The following is an 8,201-nucleotide window of genomic DNA, read 5'->3' as shown; positions in this document are numbered from 1 at the left end:
AGCTGTTCGCCAGCACCTACAGTATTTATAACATTTGCAGTCCCTTTGGCACGCGCGCATAGATCACTGCCTTTCGGGATTGTTCTTCGACAAGGTCAAATCAACCATTCCGGAAGCGCAGCGGTGATCAAACATTAAGAACTTAATTTTAATGCATTTTCAGGAGAAATGTATACTAATTACAGTGAGGGAAAAAAAGTATTTGATCCCCTGCTGATTTTGCATGTTTGCCCACTGACAAAGAAATGATCAGTCTATAATTTTAATGGTAGGTTTATTTGAACAGTGAGAGACAGAATAACAAACAAAAAAATCTAGAATAATGCATGTCAAAAATGTTATAAATTGATTTGCATTTTAATGAGGGAAATAAGTGTTTGACCCCTCTGCAAAACATGACTTAGTACTTGGTGGCGAAACCCTTGTTGGCAATCACAGAGGTCAGACGTTTCTTGTAGTTGGCCACCAGGTTTGCACACATCTCAGGAGGGATTTTGTCCCACTCCTCTTTGCAGATCTTCTCCAAGTCATTAAGGTTTCGAGGCTGACGTTTGGCAACTCGAACCTTCAGCTCCCTCCACAGATTTTCTATGGGATTAAGGTCTAGAGACTGGCTAGGCCACTCCAGGACCTTAATGTGCTTCTTCTTGAGCCACTCCTTTGTTGCCTTGGCCGTGTGTTTTGGGTCATTGTCATGCTGGAATACTCACCCACGACCTATTTTCAATGCCCTGGCTGAGGGAAGGAGGTTCTCACCCAAGATTTGATGGTACATGGTCCCGTCCATCGTCCCTTTGATACGGTGAAGTTGTCCTGTCCCCTTAGCAGAAAAACACCCCCAAAGCATAATGTTTCCACCTCCATGTTTGACGGTGGGGATGGTGTTCTTGGGGTCATAGGCAGAATTCCTCCTCCTCCAAAGACGGCGAGTTGAGTTGATGCCAAAGGGCTCCATTTTGGTATCATCAGACCACAACACTTTCACCCAGTTGTCCTCTGAATCATTCAGATGTTCATTGGCAAACTTCAGACGGGCATGTATATGTCCTTTCTTGAGCAGGGGGACCTTGCGGGCGCTGCAGGATTTCAGTCCTTCACGGCGTAGTGTGTTGCCAATTGTTTTCTTGGTGACTATGGTCCCAGCTGCCTTGAGATCATTGATAAGATCCTCCCGTGTAGTTCTGGGCTGATTCCTCACCGTTCTCATGATCATTGCAACTCCACGAGGTGAGATCTTGCATGGAGCCCCAGGCCGAGGGAGATTGACAGTTCTTTTGTGTTTCTTCCATTTGCGAATAATCGCACCAACTGTTGTCACCTTCTCACCAAGCTGCTTGGCAATGGTCGTGTAGCCCATTCCAGCCTTGTGTAGGTCTACAATCTTGTCCCTGACATCCTTGGAAACCTCTTTGGTCTTGGCCATGGTGGAGAGTTTGGAATCTGATTGATTGATTGCTTTTGTGAACAGGTGTCTTTTATATAGGTAACGAGCTAAGATTAGGAGCACACTCTTAAAGGGAGTACACTCTTAAAGGGAGTGCTCCTAATCTCAGCTTGTTACCTGTATAAAAGACACCTGGGAGCCAGAAATCTTTCTGATTGAAAAGGGGTCAAATACTTATTTCCCTCATTAAAATGCAAATCAATTTATAACATTTTTGACATGCGTTTTTCTGGATTTTGTTGTTGTTATTCTGTCTCTCACTGTTCAAATAAACCTACCATTAAAATTATAGACTGATTATTTCTTTGTCAGTGGGCAAACGTACAAAATCAGCAGGGGATCAAATACTTTTTTCCCTCACTGTATAGCACAAGGTTAATTTGGTAATTTTAAACTAGCCTCACAACGGCCCACACCAGCAAAGAGCTTAATATGATTCCTAATGCCCTTTGGCATGTGTAGACTTTCGTTTTACCTCCTTTTTTATTATTATGCGCTTTTGGGAAAATTATCAGAGTGGCCTCGATTTGAACTCAAGTGGGCAAAAATCTAATGGCCTCTACGTGACCCCCGCCTCCCCCCCCCCCCAAGACACTCGTGAGTGAAAAATCTGCGGAAGCCGCTGAAGCCGAGTGGACGAGGCATCAGGACGGGTCTGCACCGAGGGCGCGCGCATTGCCATCGCTGGGCATTTGATTTTCATTTGAGATTGTTTTGTTTTTTTCGCGAATTGTACTCAAATCGGTTTGAAAGCATCGCGAGACTTCGAGGGATCGGAGAGATGGCATAAGGGGGGGGGGGGACTTCATCAAGCAGTGGATTGACAAAGGGCTGTAAAGTTAAATAAATGAAGGATGACTTAACTTGCCAATAACAGCTCAATAACAGCACTTTATTTGTATGTTTAACTTCTTTCGCACTGTCCGTAGGGGTCCTACATCACCATTAGATTGAGCCCTACATTTAAAAGGAAAACGTTCCGGTAAATATCAATAAGATAAAAATGTTCGAGGTCTCAAGGGGGAAGGGGGGTGGGCGAGGGGGGGGGCTACAGCCCCAGTTGCCCAACCTTGGATATGCCTCTCGGGGTGGCGTATGTGAAATTGCTTTTGAACTTCTTTCGCAAGCCGACTGCACTAATCGGAAGTGCGGGGGAAGGGCAACAAACCAAACAGAGAAAAGCAGTTCTTAAGAAATTCGTTTTCAGTCTAGATGATGTAAATGTCCAGTGGCTTCCATAATATCGTTCCAGACGGACTGCCGCAGAAGAAAGCGTGCGATGCAGTGGTCGTCTTTGCTCGATTGCTGTGATTAAAATCGGTGCTGTGCTGAAAGTCGATTCCAGAGGAGGCAGGGATGGCTATACCCCCCCCCCCCCCCCACTTGGCAGACTTGGTGGTGGTGGTGGCGGGGGGAGGGGGCAAACGAGAAACAGAAAGAGGAACACGTGAATTTAAGAATAATTCGGCATAATTCAAACTGAAAAAAAGTGAGTGGACTTGGGCAGGCCCATGTCGCGCCGAGAAGAGGCGAAGGCCGATGGTTCTTCACGAACGACAATGGAGTGGGCAGCCAAGGGGAGAACATCGACTGAGTCGACGGAGCAACGGAACCAAGTCCCCGCGCGGCCGCTCGTTGGACGATTGCCGTCGCAAGACGGTGAGAAGTGGGCGGCAGCTTGGCGGGGCCTTCATCCAGCAGTGGACTGACCACGGCTAATGATGATGATGACGACGACGCCTTCCTGTCAGGAGAACCGAGCAATAGAGTTCATTACCGCAGTGCCACGCGATAGCGCGCCGTGTAAAATGACCCCTCACTCGTTACGCGTAACGAATGGAACCCCAATGACAATGCTCTCCGCCGGGGTCACCAGGGCACGTCACAGCCACGGAGTTAAGTGGCTCCCCTCGACTCATTAGTGCTCTGTTGATGAGCGTTATTTATCACTTGCAGACGGAACGGGTGCCTAATTACCTCCCGATGGCGCTTGAAATGTCTGCACGGTTATGAGATTGCAATGTATTAATGAACGACATTACCTATCTCTCTCTCGCTCATAATTTTAATACGGGAGATATTTTAAACAACTTTTTTTAGTGTTTTATGAATTTCATTACTTTTTCCTCCCCTGCTGAAATATTGAGTCAAAGTCTCCCTGCGCGAAACGTGCATTGGGCAGTTCACAACTCTGCCGACAGCTACCAGTCAGTGCATAAAAAGTCCACATTCCTACGTCAGGGATATTAATGACCTATCGGACAACTGATGTCAATGTCATAAAAAAGTGGTACATATTTTATTCACCGTGCAGATACAATGACAGGTATGATTCACCAATGGCATAGTTATCATTTTGTTTTTGGCTATCCATCGAACTTTTTGGATAGCCATCGAACAAAGACGCCCACTGCATCGCACGCTTTCAGATGCTCTTCTGCGGCCGTCTGGAACGCTCTTCCTTCCTATATATGGTGAAAAAAAGCTACGCTTTTAAAATCTAGATTGAAAACTAATTTCTTTAGAAATGTTTGTTTATTTATTTATTTCCTTGTCCTTCCCCCGCACCTCTAATTAGCACGTTTGGCTACGTACGGTGCGAAAGATGTACAGCATACAGTACAGTACATATAGTCGTTCAAAATAAATTTCACATACGCCACCCCGAGTGGCATATCCAAGGTTGGGCAACTGGGGCTGTAGCTCCCTCCACCCAACAATAAGCCACTGTGACCCCACATCGTGGGGTCACGAGTCTATAAGACGAACACGACTCTAGGGTTTGGATCATCATCATCATCTACATTCACGCCTGCCGCTGTTCCTCCCATTAGAGAGAGTTGTTAACACGATCAATTTCCATTTTGGTTTCTTTTTTTTTTGGGACCATTTACAAAACGTTAATGAAAATGCACGTAATCATAAAAAGTAATCAACCATTTTTTTTTGCGTACCATGGAACAGTCATCTGATCACGTGCGTGCGAAAATGAACGCAAAAACGTGTCGAAGGCGGCACGGTTGATAAGCGGGTGGCTGGATTCTCGGAGTTCTGGGTTAGCGGTTTAACGATGATGCATTGATTCGTCAATTGAAATCGATGACTGCACTCACAATACATTCACCGAATTGTGCGCGTGCGAATCAATTAGAATCACATAATTATTTCGCGTGATTCATCAAGCCCTTGGGGTGCGACCACACAATACGTTATAACAAAAATATAAAAACATTTGTGACTCACAGGTCAGAGTAGTAAACTGGCAGCGCTAAGATCCTGGGTTCGAAATCAGGCAAAATAGCTTCTCTGAAACCGTGGTGAGTTGTTGGTCTGTGGATGGTTGCCGCACCAACAAGGATTGTCGCATCAACCTTGTGTTCGTATTTGCATTTGAGAGCACAGCGTGCGGGAGAAGTGTACCCACATGCTGTGTGAAGGATAAAGCGAGAGAGAGAGAGAGAGAAGGATATTTGAGAGCACCTGTGAAAAATCTCTTCTGCACAATACGCTGCTGGGCAAACACGAACTGATAAGCCAGCGCTCGAGGGAGGCCTAGTGTAGAGATGCAGAGGGAAACAGTTTATTTGTGTGTTTTTATTACCCAGAGTAAACACGGTTCGAGCAAATAACGGTTCAGTGACCTACCGCACGACAATGCTTCCCACAGCATAGTCGTGCAGCAGCCGATAACACCCGTTATGCACAGAGGTCACCCCCATTCAAGCGCTAAATATTTTTTGCTGGAAATTAAGTGAAGTTTTTTGTTAAAATATAGACTGCAATATTATTGTTTAATTGTGTGTGTGTGTGTTTTTTTTCTATCACATTGTTCGTTATTTATTGTTTTCGATTAATGGCAGCAGTTCATTGTTCGCATTGATGTTGGGTGTTATTGCCGCTACATGTTTAGACCGTTTGTTGACACGCTCGGCCAGCATTGCTCTGTGGTCTAGATCTATCCACGCGTGTTTGCCGAATGACCCAACGCTCTGTCATCAAATGCCTCCCGCCGTGCAGAAACGTTCTGCAAAACAACAAATATTTCACCCCCCCCCCCACCCCGCGCAGTCGTACAGCGTTGGGGTGCAAGTGTAGTTAGCGAGCACCTATTAAGGGCAGCACGGGCGCCACACGAGGGAGTTGTGGGTGCAGCACCTCGCCCGGCCATCTTCGTCTCCCCGTTATTGATGCTTTTTACTCACTGCACCAGGGACCCATTTGAGGCCGAGTCGACCTAGGATAGGCCCAGAACCCTTTCAGATATTCGTCCCTGATGTTGTTCAGATATATCTCTTGTCTCATAGTATGAGCCTGAAAATCTCAATTGCAAATGGCAAAAAAAGACAAATATATTAATATATTTCACACCTTCAAATCATTCATCACGATCTACTGAGATTGTCCAATATTTAACTGAGACAGTCTGCTTTGATTAAATTATATTCCCATGTAAGAAACCAGCCAGGTGGTCCTGTGCTTATGGAGCATATGACTCACAATCAGAAATCATACGTTTAAATCCAGGTCCGATATCATTTAAGCCATGTATTATTCTCGGGTCGAAAAAAAATCAATGCCACTTTGTGTGAACACACAGGGGTCGTCTTATTCAATGGAATGTCTGGCCTCTGCCATGGGAATGTGGACTTTCCACCACCAGCGTGTATGGAGGTGGGCACTGCCCTATGACAGTTTTAGCAAGGAAATTGACTTTTTAATATATAGAGCAAGTTCTGATAAATGACAGACAGTTAAAGTTCTGTAATTCTATTCCAACTATATTGGTAAAGTACACACACACAAAGTCTGCAGGAATAATGAGTAAAAACGAAACGTTAGCACCATGCTGGGTTGATATATTATTTTAAAACTTTTGAGATTAATAATCATTCTCGCTGCAACTTGATTTCCTGTAAAGTTTTAAGAGTGTAATATGAGTATAAACAATGGCGCCGAGTGGGAAAATAAGATACATTTGTATGAAAGGCATTTTCAATGTGTTTGGTTTAACAGCCTGCAGGAGCTGAAGGTTGTAACCGAGTATCTTGGACGGCTCATAATGGCCATATCGGAGCTGATTCCACCGGATCGCCACGTGAAGCTGTATGCATGTTGAACTTCTTTCGCACCGTACGTAGCCAACCGTGCTAATCGGATGTGCGGCGGAAGGGCAACAAACTAAATAAACAAAAAATCAGCTCTAAAGAAATGAGTCCTCAATCTAGAAAACAGTGAGCGAGCCCCACATATCCTGTGTTCATAGCTGCATTGAAATCAACGACCACAAGATGATACTTAGCACCAGTAACAATACATTTTATTAAAATAAACAATTACATTAAAAAAATCTCAATTGTCTCACTGCTCAAAAAATTATCTCAATCTCTCATAGAGCAGTGCTATGATTCGTGTTTTAGCGCGACCCACGTGAGCAGATATTGCATTGCTACCTCTGAAATATCTTCAAGTAACTTTTGGTGACACTTTCCCATCGGCTCTGCCACCACGGGTAATGTTTATCGCATGCCCCGTCAAAATGATACTTCAACATTCTCAGAGCTCAATATTATCCAAATTAATTGCGGTACAATATTTGTTTTACATGATGGTTGTTTGTTCAGTTATCCGTGACTGAGACCATCAACTGGCTTCACTTGCGAACCCGATTTTAATCACAGGTCGCTGCCTGGATTTGAACCCAGGTTCTCAAGAGTTGCCAAGCTCATTGCTCTGACCTCGGCAACCCGACCTCATAAATGTGCCTGGCCATCGTCACAAGTCCTGATTCCCCCCCCCCCCCCCCCCCCACTTTCTGGGATCGTGCTGTCACCATCCTAGAACCTCACCCAGATCCGGAAGAACGCTGCTGGCGAACTGAGCCGAGCGATGCAGATGTCGAAAATGAAGACCGCCTCCTGTCGAGACCCAAACATCAGCTCATCGCCTGGCTTTGACACTCTTCCTCGAAGATTCCGCTGTAACCATCAACCCCATCGGAATCATCAACAGGGCGATGCGCGCATCTCATTAATCATCATGAATATAAAATTAAGGACCAGTCCCGGAAAATAAAAAAATAAAAATCTGCCACCTTTACTTGAGACATTTTATCAATTTTTATTTACTACTTCACCTTCTTGTGCGATTCGTTGCGCGCAGTTGCAATTTTCTTTGCTCAGTCGGTGTTAGCCGCTGAGGGCGTGATGGGTTTCTGTTTTCATTTCTGTTTCCTCCCATGCCCCCTGTTGCGTTGCCGTTCTGCTGTAATGTGCTCCGATATTTACTTTATTGAGAGCGATATTAGCACGTAATGTAAAGATTGATTGATTGATTATCTCTGTATGTATGTTGAACTTCTTTCGCACTATACGTTGCCAACCGTGTTAATTGGAGGTGCGGGGGAAGGACAGCAAACTAAACACAAAAAAAGCAGTTCCCAAGAAATGAGTTTTCAACCTAGATGATTTTAAAGTGTACAGCTCCAGTGGCTTGCTAATATCGGGAGGAAGAGCATTCCAGACGGCCGCAAAAGCGCGTCTAGAAAGCACGCGATGCGGTTGACCGTCCCTGTCCAACGGTTACCGCATGGTGCCACTTTCAGATGCGTGATCGTGGCCATGCGACCCAAACTACGGGCCATAGAGGAAACCACTGCAGTCTGCGCTTCTTCTGCGGAGGAGGAATCGCGGTACCTACAACGAACTCTCTCTCACAAAACCCTCTCGTGACGAGCAGACCTTGACATTGGGACATTTAG

The sequence above is a fragment of the Petromyzon marinus genome, chromosome 52, assembly GCF_048934315.1.
Source record: "Petromyzon marinus isolate PM22_M1 ecotype Great Lakes invasive population chromosome 52, UKy_Petmar_22M1.pri1.0, whole genome shotgun sequence".
Classification (NCBI taxonomy): domain Eukaryota; kingdom Metazoa; phylum Chordata; class Hyperoartia; order Petromyzontiformes; family Petromyzontidae; genus Petromyzon; species Petromyzon marinus.
Note: the sequence above shows the minus strand (reverse complement) of the source record.